A 15,001-nucleotide genomic window follows, 5' to 3' on the forward strand; every position below is an offset into this window, starting at 1 on the left:
TGGGTAAGAAGGGCCTGCTGCTGCAGAGAAGATCTGGGCTGTGCAGAGCCCGGGGGCTGGGGTGGCGGGAAGGGGAGCCCTGTGACACTGCAGGGCAGGTCTGAGCAGGGAAGGGCATTTAGGTGACTGTTCCCCAGGGTCCGTGCCCTCAGGTCCTGCAGCGACCAGTTCTGTCCTGCCCCTCATTAAACACTGAGCTCCTTTAACTCTGCACTGAAAGCGCCTGGACCTTGGCTGGAAGGATCTGTTTGCGTTGGGAGTCTGGGACGCGGCCCCTGCGAGCACCGGAGTGGGTGGTCCTGGCAGGCGGGGACCAGCTCTAAAGCCACACAAGGATCAAAAGGGAGATGGGGTGGTGAGGGGGTGTCATTTTTTTTTTCAAGGCATCAGCTCGCGCGTTGGAGAACCCAGGTGATGGGAGGCAGGCGGCAGCCAGTCAGCGAGGCTGTGCCGGCAGCAGCACAGCAGGGGCAGTGGGAGTAGCACGGTGGGGGGCCCAGCTGGTGCGTGGGCCTGTACAGAGGCTGCACTGAGGAAGAAGACAAGGGAAAATGGCTTTGAAAAAGCCCTGGGCTCCTGTCGCTATGAGCAGGGGGTGGGGGGCGAAGGGAAAAGCCTGAGAATAGTTACCCATCCCCAGGGAAGAGAGATGGCACCAAGGAACAGGAGCAGCAGCAGGGAAAGCCCCGAGACAAAGGAGCCCACAGAAGAGAAGTAGGGAATCTGAGTCCAGCCAGGGCAGCCGGGAGACGCAGGCTGGGAGCCGTGCCAGGAGCAGCCTGCTGCGGAAGGGCAGACCAAAGCTCCAAGGGCAGACTCCCCCAACGGGGCTGGGGCCAGCGGGAGTGATGGACGCAGTGCCTGGAGCCGGGATCCACTGGCCGCCCGCCCTCTGGCCCATAGGAAGAGCTCAATGTGAGTGCGTTTGCACAGCGCCAGGGGTGTGCGGGCAAACGGACGTGTCCCTGCCCCACGGAGCTTGCGACAGAAGGGAGGGGCTGGGTCTCCTCTCACTTACCCCAGCGGCCCCAGTGGAGTCGCAGCATGCAGCTACTGGTGTGAGAGGAGACTCCCCCCCACCCCCAAACAGGGCCCGGCCCTCTGAGGGATGGGGCCTGGCAGGAGCAGGGCTCCAGCAGCTACAGGCTAGACAAAGCTCTTGCTATGCCGCCATCCTCTTTTGTGATTCAGGCATGGAGAGCACGTCCTGGATAAGAGCAGGAGTGGGGTGGGGGTAATGGGAAGCAAAGAGAGCATGGGGGCAGGAAGGAGGGGGCAGCAGCGGGAAGGAGGAGCAGGGGGCAGTGTTGCGGGGGCTGGTGGGGGGGCCAGAGGGAGGGGTGTGAGGTGGGAAGGGAGTTCTGCGGAGCGGTGAGCTTGTACCATGAAGGCTCCGGGAGGGTAGTCTGGGACAGGACACGAAAACCCAGCAGAACTGGGGCTAGGAGCTGACCAGCAGGAGCCCACTGGGCTGTGAACCCGCAGTCAGAGTCCTGCTGGGTTTTCGTTGCTCTCTCTGTGGGATTATTCCCCAGCATCCTGAGGCTGCTCTCCAAGGGCGAACCACAACATCAAACCACCTGCGCTGGACAAAGCCACGTGGGATTTTCTAGTGAGGCCGTGCTGGTGAATCAGCACAAACCCATGCAGCCCCGGTGCACCCTAACCTCGCCTGGGAGTTTGCAGCCAGATCAGACCATTGGAAAACTGGCTTTTTCCACTCCACTGCTTTCTAGCCTCAGGGCCTGTGAACCAGTTCAGCCACAGAAAACCTGCAAACTCATCGGAACCACTGAGCTTGCGCAGCTTTGGTGGAACCAATGGGATGATTTCATCTGGGTCGTCAAACAGGTGCTCCAACAGAACAGTGACGAGTGTGGACGAAATGACTAGAGGGGTAGAAGGATGACTTGTGAAAGGGGAGTGCTACTAACTTGTGTTAGTTATATTCCTCTTTCACTGGACCTTAGCCAGCCAGCCACCCAACCAGCCTTGTCTCTGCAGTCGGGTTCTCTGATTGAAGTCAGTAGGCTAAGAAATGGAATCTGCCTTTGCCCAATAACTCCTGCCACTCCCTATTCCTCGCACAGACACCTCTGCTGTTGGTAGTGGTGATACCCATGTCCCTGCATTGGCAGGGGCCAGGAGCGGTGGTGAGAGAGTACGTTTAGCTTTTAGGTGAAAGACAGAGCTCGATTTTGCTCAGGATCAACCTTCCTGGCATCCTCAGAAGCAAGAGCAGGCCCCAAAGGACATTCTTGTCAGTTCTCCTAGGCAAAAAGATGGTGGTTGAGATCTTGGGCTTCAAAGGGTTGTACTGGTGTAAACTGGTGGTATATGCCAATGGTGATAGAACATCCAGGGCTTGGGACCTAGAAAACATCCCATAGTCAGAAGAACCCTCTAAATCAATATGTCCAAATCCTCAGAGTCAACATCAAGCACTTTGAGGTGCCTCAGGCACCGGATGTTTTCTGTGATGTCATCTTGTTTTTGAACCTCATTTCTCCTTCATCCATACTGGAGAAGGCACGTCACAGAGTCTGGGGGCCTTTCTTTATCCTGTTGTTTTCCATCTGCAAAGGCAGAGGAAATGCTTTCCCCATGGAGTGAGTCCAGTCATCAATAGGCCCCTCCATAGCCACTTGTGATTATCTTGGAGAGCGTTTGAAGTGCAGAGAGAGGGGTTATGACAGTTATATGCAAATACTTGGCAGACAGGCATCTAAAGGAGGGTGACACTTATCTGGGGCTGAACCAAGGACGTATTGTAAGACAATCTGGATTCAAACTAAGGAATGTGAAGTTTCGATTAAGTATAAAGAAAAATGTTCAATGTGTGAGAGCAATTAGGCAAAGGAAGTTACCAGGAGAGGTCTGTTGAGGCACCATAGAGGGATGTGTTTAACAGAGATTAGATAACGTGCATTAGGAGAAGAGCGCAGGGGATAAAAGTCCAGTAGGTGTAAGGGGAAGGGCATATATTTTGTGACCCAGATTGCATCATTACTCCAGGAGTAGGTGCCGTAGATGTACTGCTGGAAGAGGTCTGTATGGAATTTTGTCATATAATCATCTAGTGTTTCCCCAAAGAATAGAGCCATTGTCCTTGGAAGATGCTGGGGTAGGCTAGCTAAGCTGTAAACACAAATGCTTCCAAGGGTCCAACTTTGAGCCTTTCTAAGTCCATGAGTGGTTTACTAAGATCTTTGAACCATGCGTCCAGAAGGAAGAATGGAACATAACAAAGCTGGGAGTGAATGGAGCAAATCACACACAGGTATACACACATTCTGAGGGAAAAGTCCTGCATTTTAACATTAAAGATTGTGTCTGAGATTTCAGAGCTGCATACAGGATCTGGATGACCATTTGGGCATAGAGATCCCCCAAGTCTTGCTGTAATTATGAGCTATTTTCATTATTTTTAATATGAGTGAATTTAGGTCTGGTGTAAGCGCTGGAGATTCAAGATCTGAGTGGGGCGAAGCTTTACACTGACCCCATCAAGATCTGAATAGACCGGGTGTAGGCCTGAGAGGGGAGCTCAGACCACGGGACACCATCAGTCCCTCACTAATGTGTCTCCAAGGTGTCAATTAGTGCCCATCGTGATGGAGGACACCTGTGCATGGGGAATGAGTCTGAGACCAGCATTGGAACCTCCTTGATGTCTAACCTGAAGCCCTGTGCCAGAGGTATCAGAAGTCCTCCTGCAAGGCCATTTGATCCTGCTAAAAAACTCAAGACTAATGTTGAGATCTTCAGGCTGGATTAATAACAGCCATCCGTGAAATACAGCTGCTGGAATTGTGTACCACTTGCATGGCACTGAAAGCAACAGCTGTGGAATTCAAATAGGAGCAAAGCACCCTATTAGCCATGCTTTCAGTGATGACCCATGCCTGTTGATGGGGGTATGGAGCAGAATGAAGGTGGCTTCAGTAGTGTTACTGAGCATGTACAGTACAAGCCAAGCAGAAAATCTGGGGGGGGCGGGGGGCACATGACCCCATATGCCCCTTTCCTCCCCCCCCCAACACCAAACAGAGAAACCAAGCCTGCCCTCCTTGAAATCACTGGGAGTCTTGTCACTGACTTCAGCTCGAGCAAGAGCGGGATTGTAATGTGAGACCAGACAGGCCGAGGCTCCAATCCTGCCATGAGCTCTGTGCAGTCAGACCCCTGTGCCCACTTAGGGAACCACTGATATCCATGGGGTTCCGTGCAGGTGCCGTGAAGCTCAGTGCAGGATCAGGGCTTTGGAGAAGGGGTAAAAGGCTGTCCAGGGCCAAGGCCCTAATGGGGATCCATGCCATCTCAGTGCCCTGATACCATGCACACTTAGTGATGGGTGTAATTAAGAAAAGGAAAACATATTCTGACTATCAGGAATAACTTCCTGATAGTGAGATCTATAGACTGTGGCATATAGAAGCAAAAGAAGCCTTATTGCTTGGGACCTCTAAAACTGCTGGCCAAAGCACCAGAAAATATACTGCAGAAAACAAGCCTGCTCTGGCAAGGGGATTGGACTAGATGAACTATTAGGCCTTTTCCATCTCCAGCTGCTTTCATTCTGTGATTCACCTGCTCAGCCAATTACTTACCCTACCTACACTCATTCCACATGGAGTATGCAGTTACATAGGTTTGCCCTTACTCACTTTGAATCATGCTTACAATATACGTTCCTGTTCAATCATGTATTTTATTAATTTATAGAGTGGCTGTCGCTGCAGCAGTCACAGAAGTTCCTCGTGGAAAATTGCATTTGGCCTGGACAGATTTATCTTGACAGTGTCTGAATGTATATTTAAAGAACATTAAACAGCAGTGGTGGTAGTGTTCCAATTAATTAGCATGGCGCATAGAGGAATAAACACAAGGGACCAGAACCCCAGGTGGACTAAATCAGCATAGCTCTATTGACAGCAGTGGTGCAACATCAATTTACACCAGCTGAGGATTTGGTCCAGACTCAGAAGACCTGACTTCTAATCCTGGCTGTGCCACTGATTACGCTGTGGCTTTGGGGAAGTCACTTCTCTGCATCCATTACCTCCTTGTAAAATGGGGTTAGTTACCTTCTCTGAGACTATTCTTTAGCTCCCCTCTGACCAGCATGTCAAGTGCTGTATGAGTGCTAGGCAAAAACATATAATACTTTGCATTTTTATAGTACTTTCCATACTCAAAACACTTTAGTGAACTCTTAGGATTTCAGGGCCTAATCTTGTCCCCTCTGAATTCCATGCAAAGACTCTTATTGACAAATAAAGGGAACTGGAATGGGCCAGACTGGGACTTACGTGATATCTAGACCTTGTGCTGGCCTTGTCACAGGGTTGATTTTCATCCTCTCTGAGTCTACAGATTAGCAGCCCTAGATTGGAACCCTCACCCCACCACTGCTTTGCCATATGAGCTTGGCCCTCTGGCTCAGACCCTCAAAGGTATGTAGGCACCTAACTCCCCTTGATTTGGGTCTGATTCCATACCTTTAAGGATCTAGGCTTCTGTGCCTTCGTTCCCCATCTGTACAGTAGAAATGAATACTGCCCATCCACATTTGTAAAGCTATTTGAGATCTTCAAATGAAAAGCAACTGCATAAGCGCCATGCATCCATTATTGTTTGTGGTGAGTGGCTGTAACCAGGTGTTAAATAGCTGCGGAATTCTAACTTGATTCATGCCAAAGTTGTCAAATAAAGGTTTTTAAAAAGAAGAGACAGGGACCACTGCTCCTCTCACTTATGATAGTGTAGATGAGGAATAATTCCTCTGAACCAACTGGAGGCACTCCAGTGTAGAGATGGCGTGAGTATAGAAGAATCAATTCTGAAATGCAGTATATAGCACCTTTATTCAGCACAGTATTTTTATTCCTTTCGTGTCTTTTCAGCCCCCTTTATTTTAAATGGCCACCTCTGCTAATCTGGATGATAAACTGTCCCGGGCAGGGAGGGGTCCCAATTAAGAGGATCCCACAGTATTGTTATTAAGATCAACATCACACAATAGTGGAATACAGTGAAACCTGTGACCTACTGTGACCTATTGGCATAAGATTAGGAAGCATCCAGAACTGACGAGTTTGTGGGGGCAGGAAGGGGGAGGGAGACTCCCCCAGGGGAAATGGGTCTACAGCAGGAACTGAAACACAATAGGCTTCGGAGCTGGAAGGCTAAAACCCCTGCAGCCGTTCCCAGCAAACACAACAGCCACCAAGGAAAAGCATGACAGGAAATTCTGCCATTAATTAAGGCTGCTCTGTGAAAAAGTAACTATCTTTATTTACTTAAGAGTTGTGGGCTTGGTGCCCAGATTAACTATTTCATGGGCGAACCATGCTGCAACAACTGCCTCAAGAGATCCATCTCCAAGTGGCTTTCCGGCAGTCAGAGTAGTTCAGGAGCATTTGCTCTTTGCATGTGTGACACTGTCACTTTAATAACCAGCGAGGTGTTGTGCCATCACCGGCCCCTCCAAGAGCGTGACGAAGTACTCACAAAACCATGTGGCAGAGGGGTTAAAAATCATGAGATTTTAAAAACGAGTAAATGCTGGGTTCCTTTTTATTTGCCGTCTGGGTTCTGGACCTTGAAGGGGTTGTGATTTCAAGTTTTTCTCTGCAACCAGGACTGAAATTATAATCATCCACAATCACGTTTCCAAGGACTGGGCCTGAAATAAAATCACTCAGTATTGCAAGATGTATGCTCCAATTGCAAGAGCTGGGTAAGTTTAGTGCACGGCAACATGGCTTCAACTACAGGATTGGGGTCTTGCAATTATTTTAGCTGTGTCTGGGCTTTGTCTGTTGCAAAGCCCTGTCTAAGTCAGTGTTTCTCAACAAGCGGTCTGTGGACCAGCGCTCGCCCCTGAGATCTAAGCCGTGCCAGAACCCCTTTTAAAAAGAATCATGTTGATGCAAAAGAGATCAGTTGAAAATAACAGATTCCAATGTTTTTTTAAAAGGAGAGTTAATAATAAAATACTAATTACTTTCTGCTTAGCATCTTCCCTAGGAGGATCTTCAAGGGCTTGAGCTGAAACCAGTTTCTTAAGCATGCTTAGCAAAGGGGAACAACTAGTCAATCAGGTATAAATGGAGGTGAGGGGTTGTTAGAATTGTGCGTGGAGTTTTGTAGCCTGTGACCTTTACTAGGACCCATTCTTTCATCTGATTTATTCTTAGCAAGCTGACAACCAACCCCAAATCAAGCAGCCAGCCTCTGCAACCAGAGAGTTTCGCACAAGCCTGGGACGAGGGCAGACCCTATGCATCCGAAGAAGTGGGCTGTAGTCCACGAAAGCTTATGCTCTAATAAATTTGTTAGTCTCTAAGGTGCCACAAGTACTCCTGTTCTTCTTTTTGCGGATACAGACTAACACGGCTGTTACTCTGAAACCCCTATTAAAGTAAACTGGCCCTTCCACAACAAACGTGAATGTCAATCAACCCCCAGACCCCGCCTGGTTGCAAATCCCTCGCAAACCTGTAGCAGCTTGTCCTCCCCCAGCCCACGCGGCAGATCAGGCTGCAAACGAGTTCGTGCTGCCAAAAACGCCCCAGCCCGGCTTCCTCTCCCTGACCCTCCACCCCCAGCAGCTCCCAGGGGAGAGGCGGCTCGGAGCAGGAAAGGTAGCCCGTGGAGTTGGTTACCCTTCAGATCTCAGGCCCAAGGTTAATGATTAGACGGGGCTCGGTTACCCCAGACCATTAAGCTGGAGGAAAATGCATCCCCGGGAGGGGGGAGGCTTGTGCTTCTGTTCCCCAGGGCTAACTGCACTGGAACCACTTTGACCCTGCAGCCCCCAACCCCAGAGCGGCACATGGGGGCGGGGAGGGTGTTCGTGGCCTGATCTCTGCATTAGTGTCCCCCCCCTTCCCCGGCTACAGCGGGGGAGATCGGTGCCGAGGGCCAAGGGCTGCGAGCAATGGCAAAGGCCGGGGAGCCAGCGGGTCCCCCCGGGGGTCCCATGCAAGGAAGCGGAATTAAAACCCCGAGCCAAGCAGCGGCGCCCCCCTCCCAGTGTGCTGCAGCCAACTCGTCTGGTGCTTAACGAGTGACTACCAGTTAGCGAGAGGTGCCCCAGCCGCGACCCCGCTGAACCCCTCGGGAAGGAGTACCACGGTGCCCCGCCGGGCCCGCCCAGCCTTGCGAGCCAGCCGGTGGGCTCGGGATGATCCCCCGTGGGGCACGTCTGTCCACGCGCGAAGCTCGGCCGGGGGCGTAATTCCAGTGGTGGATGCAACCGAGGATGGTTCCCCCCTCGTGGGGGCTGGGCAGCTCGAACCCACCCTAAGCGCCTCCCCCGTGGGCGCAAGGCAGAGCTCCCCCTCCCCCGTGCAAAGTTGCCCTCTTGGCCGGCAGCCCGTGAAGCTGGAAGTGCCCGCGGGGGTAGAGAGGTCTGTGCCGGGGGGCGCCCCGGGCGCGGTCCCTTCCCTCGAACTTTGCCGGCTGGAGGGGCCGCGGGGAGCGGAGCCGCGTGTGACCGCGGGCTGGGGCGACGGCGGTGCTATTTCCCCAGCCCCGCGCCAAGCCTGAGCAGCGCGATCGATTCCCATTGATTGTCCCTGACGAGCTGCTCCACTTTCCAGCCAATGTCAGCCCGGCTGCGCTCGGCAAGGAGAGAAATTAGGGAAAATCTCTGCCGCCCTGGCGGTGTCATTTCCACACACTTCGCCTGGCCGCCTGCCAGCGCGCCCGGCTGCACCGAAGAGCTGGGCCGGAGCCGCTGGCTCCCGAGATCGGGAGCAGGGAGAGGGAAAAGAGCCGGGACCTGGCTGGGCGTGCAGCCGACGGGAGACCAAATCCAGGCCCAACGGGGGGAGAGAGTTGCAAAGATTTGCCCAGCACCCAATGTGCGCCCCCTGGTTTGTCCCAAGAGCTGTGGGGATCCTCCCCCTAAACCGTTTCACTCTGCTTCCTAGCCAGCCAACGCAGTGTCCTCTGCCACCACGGGGGCTGGACCAATTTGTATAGTGAGGGTGCTGGGAGCTATTGAATCAAACCATAAACCCTGAATATGATGGAAACCACTTCAAGCCAGGGGATGCAGCCCCTCTAGTTCTAGCACCTATGTCTGCCACTAGGCCAAATTCTGCCTTCGGCTACCCTGGTGTAACTCTGAACCCCACTGACTCCAGGGAGGTTACACCAGCTTTATACCCCTATTGCGGAATTTGGGCCCTTGCCTTTTTCTGTGCTTTGGGTTGTTGTTTGCTGAGTATGGCACAGTGCGCTGTTTACCATTGGGCATGGCTTCTGGCCCTTGGGGTTGCTTTCCCCAGGCCTCCCACCTTTAAGAATTTAGTAAATCACTCTGACTGCTTTTAGCCTCGCTAATCTGTCCTTAAAGATGGGCAAAACGGGGGATGAAGAGATGACAATGTTTCTGTGAGCGCTTCCCATCCAGACTGTCATTCTGGGGCTATGTCTTCCCCTTTCACTAAAGAACTGTATATTGCAGGATGAAAGAATGCATCAGCCATATCAATTTGGCCGGCACTGTAAAATGACACCAAATAAAGAATCTACCTATATCTTTTTAAAAAGTATTTTCCAGTTAGCTTTTCATGCCCCATCTCATTCCATCTTAACTGCAAGAGTCAAACTTTGATGATCATAAGTAGTTTCTTTGATTCTTTGCAAGAGCTACATGGAACCAACACAGAGATTTGATATTTACTTTGTAGTCAATTGGATAATGTCTATGTGCACTACTACGCTGTACTAGAAATTGCTCAACTGTGTTGCATAGTCCTTGTACTTCAACCAGAAAAAAGATTCTCCGGTAGCTCAAGCGGCTTGTGCTTTTGGAGCAGGAGGCTCTAAGTTCTGTCCCCGCTATTGGCACAAAGTTCCTAGGGGCTATAGTTTGCAACATTAGTGACAGACATGCAGTCTTATGGGGCAATGATTTGTTATATTATTTCCCCCCAACTAATCACACAGAAAGAGTACAGAGTCTATTTTCTACTGCTTAATTTTCTGAGTGAGCTTGAGAAAATGACTTATATGTGTTTTTAAATGCAGCCCAGATACTAGGCACATAAACCAATGGCATTACTTACCAATGGAATCTTGTTTGCAGACTTAATAGACCAGCTTTCATAGTATTGATAATGCTTTGAAATCTCTCTTGGCCTATGCTGCCAGGTTCAAATGCTTTGTAATTGACAATGTAAACAATTTAAAAACAAGGCTACCATAAGCACTATAAAAAATAAGCCCTTTACATTAAAGCCCGTTGGAAAAATTATGCTTAGACTGAGTATTAATATGATAACATAAGCAATGCATTTTTCAAAGCTGTCATTGCAAAAGGTAAGCAAAAGGGTATTTTTAAATATATAATTTCCAGGCTATTTATACATAGAATAATGATTTAACAGAAAGATGCTAATGTTTTTCAATAGCCGTAAACAAGTGGTATGACAGTTGGACAATATTAGCCATCGGTACCAGAGTGTATAAATAAAAATTGTAGCTACGATAGAAACAGAAATTTACATGTGTCCATATTTTCAAATCTATATTTAGAAAGCTGCTACGCCACACTCCTTCTGTTCTGCTGGAAATCAACTGGACCTGGGTGCTAAAGTATTAAAATTTTTCTTTTAGCGAGTTCCCCTTTATCTGTCCAGTTATCCTGATAGCTCCTGAGGTTTATTAACGTCCCTTCATGCATGGGCTTGACCAGGACACTGGGGCATATAACAGCCCCTCGGCAACTAAGTAACCATCTTCCATGCTTTGTCTTTGATTGCAGCCATGGAGACTGTCATGTCCCCATATGAAATCTTTCGCGTTTCCAACTCCAGCACCACACCAGGAAGGTAAGATGGGTGCATTTATATTGCTGTGGTTGTCTGACCATTGCTGACAAAACTGGCTAAAATACACAGGGCTGATTTCATACATGTTTTAGCGAGGCAATGCTCAGGATCCCGACAATGCTTGGGCCGGTGGTGGTCAAGGGCTAAATCATATGGCAAGTCTCTTGGGAGTTGCTTTGTTGGGTGGACCAATCCTGGGGCTACTTTTCCGCTGCTATGGATGCTGACCTTAAGAGCGTCTAAAATGGGCTTTACCTAGGTATAGGTGGGAGTGTGGTCTCTTGATTGGAGCGGGGGAATAGAAGTCAGGATTCCTGAGGTTGCTTTCTGGTTCTACCGGTGATTCTTTGGGTGACCTTTGGCAAGCCGTGCTAATCTCTCACTGCCTCAGTTTGCCCATCTGTAAAATGGGGTAAATAATACCTGCCTGCTGCTGTGAGCCTTGCTGGAGTGCTTTGAGATCCTGTGGGGAATCCTGGAAGGATAAGAATAATATATCTCTATTTTTAAGGCTTGCTGGTTTTTTCACAGAACTTCCTGTTTCTGCAGAATATAACTGAGGTGCCAGTTGCATCACAGGGCGGAGCTAAGAGAGCACAGAGCCTTTCTTCCCTCTACCCAGATCACCTGCTAAGGGGATGAAATCTCCATGATGACTCCTGTTGTGGATTTCCTCCACCGTTATTCTGCTGGGGCTGGCCTCCCACCTCCCCACAAAATAAACCACGGCGCTAAGCTAAACCAGGCGGCTCTGCCAGAGCTCCGGGCCAGCTACTAGCCTGGCTCTATTGGAGCTGCACTACCAGGGACTTCCCTTGCTGCAGATGGACTGCCACAGAGGAGGCAATAGAGCACCGGGTTGGAGAGAGATAATGTCTTCACCACTCCCACCCTCCTGATCGAGCAGTCTCTACAAGTGACCCCAGTCCTATGGCTCTCCCTGTGACTTTGGTCAAGTCTTTGAACCTCGCTGTACCTCACTTCCCTATTCGTTAGAATGGGGATGACAGCACTGACCTCTCCAACAGGGGGCGCCAGGAGGGGCCATTATTATTTATTCCACACGTGTTGGTAACATGCTTAAACAGTATTTGCCTAGGGAGCTGTGGAGGGGCAGCATTAGGGAAGCTGAGTACAAAGCAGGCATATTTACAGAGACACCAGGGGAATCCCAACCCAAACCAGGGGCCATTGCACTAGGATGGTTAATGATTCCTCCTGTGTGTTGCCTGTGCTGTTTGCATTTGTACAGCACCATCCCATACAGCATCTGCTGGAACACACTTTGACGTCAGAGGGAGTTTTACCATTGACTTCAGTGAGGCCAGAGAGATTAACTGACTCCCCCACGGTGATGCAGTGCGTCTGTGGCAGAGGAGGGTGGAAACTTCAGAAGTTCCAAGGCTCTCGGCTTCGAGTTCTAAACCTGCAGTCGAAGCTGCCCCTGCATTATATGGAAACAGTCACACGTATACTTAAACTGGGATGAGCCCTGGTGATTATTATCTGCATTACAGCAGTGCCAAGAGGCCCCATGGTGCTGGGGCCTGTACAAACAGAGTGAGACAGTCCCTGCCCCGGAAAGCTGATTACACAATAGTGGCTGGGGAAACTGAGGCACAGAGGTGAAGTAGGCTGGTGGCAGAGGCAGGAGTAGAACCCAGGGATCCTGAGTCCTGGTCCCGTGCCTTAGCCACTAGACTGTGGTGCCTTAAAGGGCACTTGGTAAGTTGTTGTAAAATTTAAAAAAAAAAAAAGCTGCTCTGTTCTGACCAAGCAGCCCCTTGCCCAGTCTGACGCACTGGTTTTGATGGAACTGCACCAGGGCCTGATCTGGTCCGAGCAGTAACCTGTGACTACTGAAACATTACTGTGGATTTATTTATTGTACTTTATAGTGCACTCCACACAGGAGCGCCCACCCCAAGCTCTCGGCAGTTACCCAGAGATACCTCTACCCTGTCAGCAATGTGCATAGGGTAACCCCCCACCACAGAACCAGCCCCATGGCCCCTCAATCTGCCCAGCCCACAACTCCCTGTCAGCCCAGAAGAAGCACTGGGCTTTGCAGTGCATCGTGAAGAATAACAAACTCAGACTGGTCCAGCCCCTGGGGTGGGGGACCCTGCCAGCAGCCCCTCTCTTGTATAGCCCTGGAATCTGGATCAGGCCTTCTGCTCCCTACAGCTCACTAGGGACTACAAACTCTCTGGCAATCCGCTCCTCCTTTCCTTGCTTGCGCTGCAGAGAACCTCCTGGAGAAAGCACTTGAGCTTGACCTTCTCAAAAGGGCCTAGGGGAGTTAGGTGCTCAAATCCAATTGAAAGCCACTGGCAGCCTGGCGCTTCATGCCCATGGGCCACTTGGAAAATCCCACCTTTGAGTCCGCTGTGCTGATGTCTGTCATTGGTGAAGATGGAACCCAGAACGGAGGCACGGCAGGTAACTAAAGGAGAAACTGAATTTCAGATCCATCTACCTAACACCTACACTTGCCCTCATTCTCTTTGGGATTTATTTCTGAGCGTCATCTCCACTTCTTGGAAAGAAAGGAAATTGTGTGAGAACCTGTGTGCCGAAACCCTTGGAATGCTGCACCAGGAGCTTTGACATTATGCGGGTAATGCCAGGCCTGCCACATCTTCCCTCATTGGTATGGAAACTTCCTTAGTTGGGACTAATTTTAAGGCAGCTTTTAAATCTTCCTCTCTCATGATGTGTTTCAATGAGACGTTTAAAAGCGCCCTCATAAATCTGGGAAATCGCCCTCATTCAGACAGGCCCTGCCTGACAGCCCTGTGATGCTGTTCATTTTAGAAAACATTCCTCCGAGCAGAGGAACAGAAAACAGTGACTAGCATATAGGCAGGAAGAGGGAAAAGGGCTTGTGAAGATGGAGCAGATGAGAAGATGCCACCAATGCGTTCTCCTGCATAGGTGGAGACATGCAAAAGTTTTGTATTGAAACTTCCAGATTTCAGGCTTTGGTTTGTATCCGAAATGGGCCGATTGGCAGCCAAATTTTCACTGAAGTGCAGGAGCTTTTAAAGGAGAAAATGGGCCTGTTTTCCAGTGGAAACAAGCTAGTTTCTGAACAAAACCAGCCTTCCGTAGTGAGGGAATGTAAGGCCATTTTTCAGAGGCAGACAGCTTTTGCCCCTAAAACAGGCTACTGGATGTTTGAGTCTTCTTCTTGCTATTTATATTAACAGCTAAGATGCCATCCGTACACCTAGTGAGAGATGGTCTCTGCCGCAAAGAACTTAGTCTGACTGGACTTTTACAGATGGTGAAACTGAGGCACAGACCAATTAAATAACTGCCCAAGGTCACACAGGGAATCTAGCCCAGATCCTCAAAGGTGTTTAGGCACCATTGATTTCGATGGAAGTTAGGAGCCCAAATACCCTTGAGGATCTGGACCTCTGTGGCTGGCCCTTTAAGGGGTCATGGGACTCATCCCTGCCTGTGACTCAGCCAGTGCTCCTCCCCAGATGGGGAAAATGAAGGTCACATGACTCAACCAGGCCTCTGGGCTAGATAAGGTAGAGGGCTGGGGAGAAATAGGGTGATGGCAGATGGTTGCTTGGAGAGGATGGCAGGTGGCCCTGAGGAGCTAGAGGAGAGCACGAAGCAGGGAGAGGCTTGTGAAAGACACCAAGTGGGAAGGCTGGGAGTGCCTGCGTGGGAAAGAGTGCTCCCCCCCACCCCAAAGGAGCTTGGGAGGGGCTTAGGGGAGAGATGGAAAGGAGCCCAGGAAAGGCAAAAGCTGTGCTCAAAGGGTAGGTAGAAGAATTAGAGGAGAGAAGACAGAGCCCTTCTGAAGGACTAGCTGGCCCCAGTTTGCAACTGGCACAGAGATTTTGTGTTATGGAGATATACCTATCTCATAGAGCTGGAAAGGACCCTGAAAGGTCATCGAGTCCAGTCCCCTGCCTTCACTAGCAGGACCAAGTACTGATTTTTGCCCCAGATCCCTAAGTGGCCCCCTCAAGGATTGAACTCACAACCCTGGATTTAGCAGGCCAATGCTCAAACCACTGAGCTATCAATCTCTCCCTCCCTCCCTCCCTCAATGTTTGTCTTGGATCCAGGTATGCTGGGAGGGGTGGACTCTTGGTAGCGACATAGCTGGAGGGCCAAGGCACTGC

The 15,001-nt window shown here is 50.3% G+C and overlaps 1 protein-coding gene across 3 annotated transcripts in view; it reads left to right on the plus strand.

The window, feature by feature from the left end:
- Positions 1 to 6,535: 6,535 nt before the first annotated feature.
- The window catches only part of CXXC5 (CXXC finger protein 5), a 132,709-nt gene continuing 124,243 nt past the window's right edge, over positions 6,536 to 15,001 (plus strand). For 2 of the 3 annotated variants that reach the window (XM_034779038.1, XM_034779041.1), the window contains exons 1-2: positions 6,536 to 6,742; positions 10,784 to 10,850. The gene's annotated coding sequence lies outside the window, so the exon portion shown is untranslated. Of the gene's footprint in view, positions 6,743 to 7,653; positions 7,692 to 10,783; positions 10,851 to 15,001 lie in introns of those variants that run through there. The other variant, XM_034779037.1, reaches the window with a different exon arrangement.

The sequence above is a fragment of the Trachemys scripta genome, chromosome 8, assembly GCF_013100865.1.
Source record: "Trachemys scripta elegans isolate TJP31775 chromosome 8, CAS_Tse_1.0, whole genome shotgun sequence".
Classification (NCBI taxonomy): Eukaryota; Metazoa; Chordata; order Testudines; family Emydidae; genus Trachemys; species Trachemys scripta.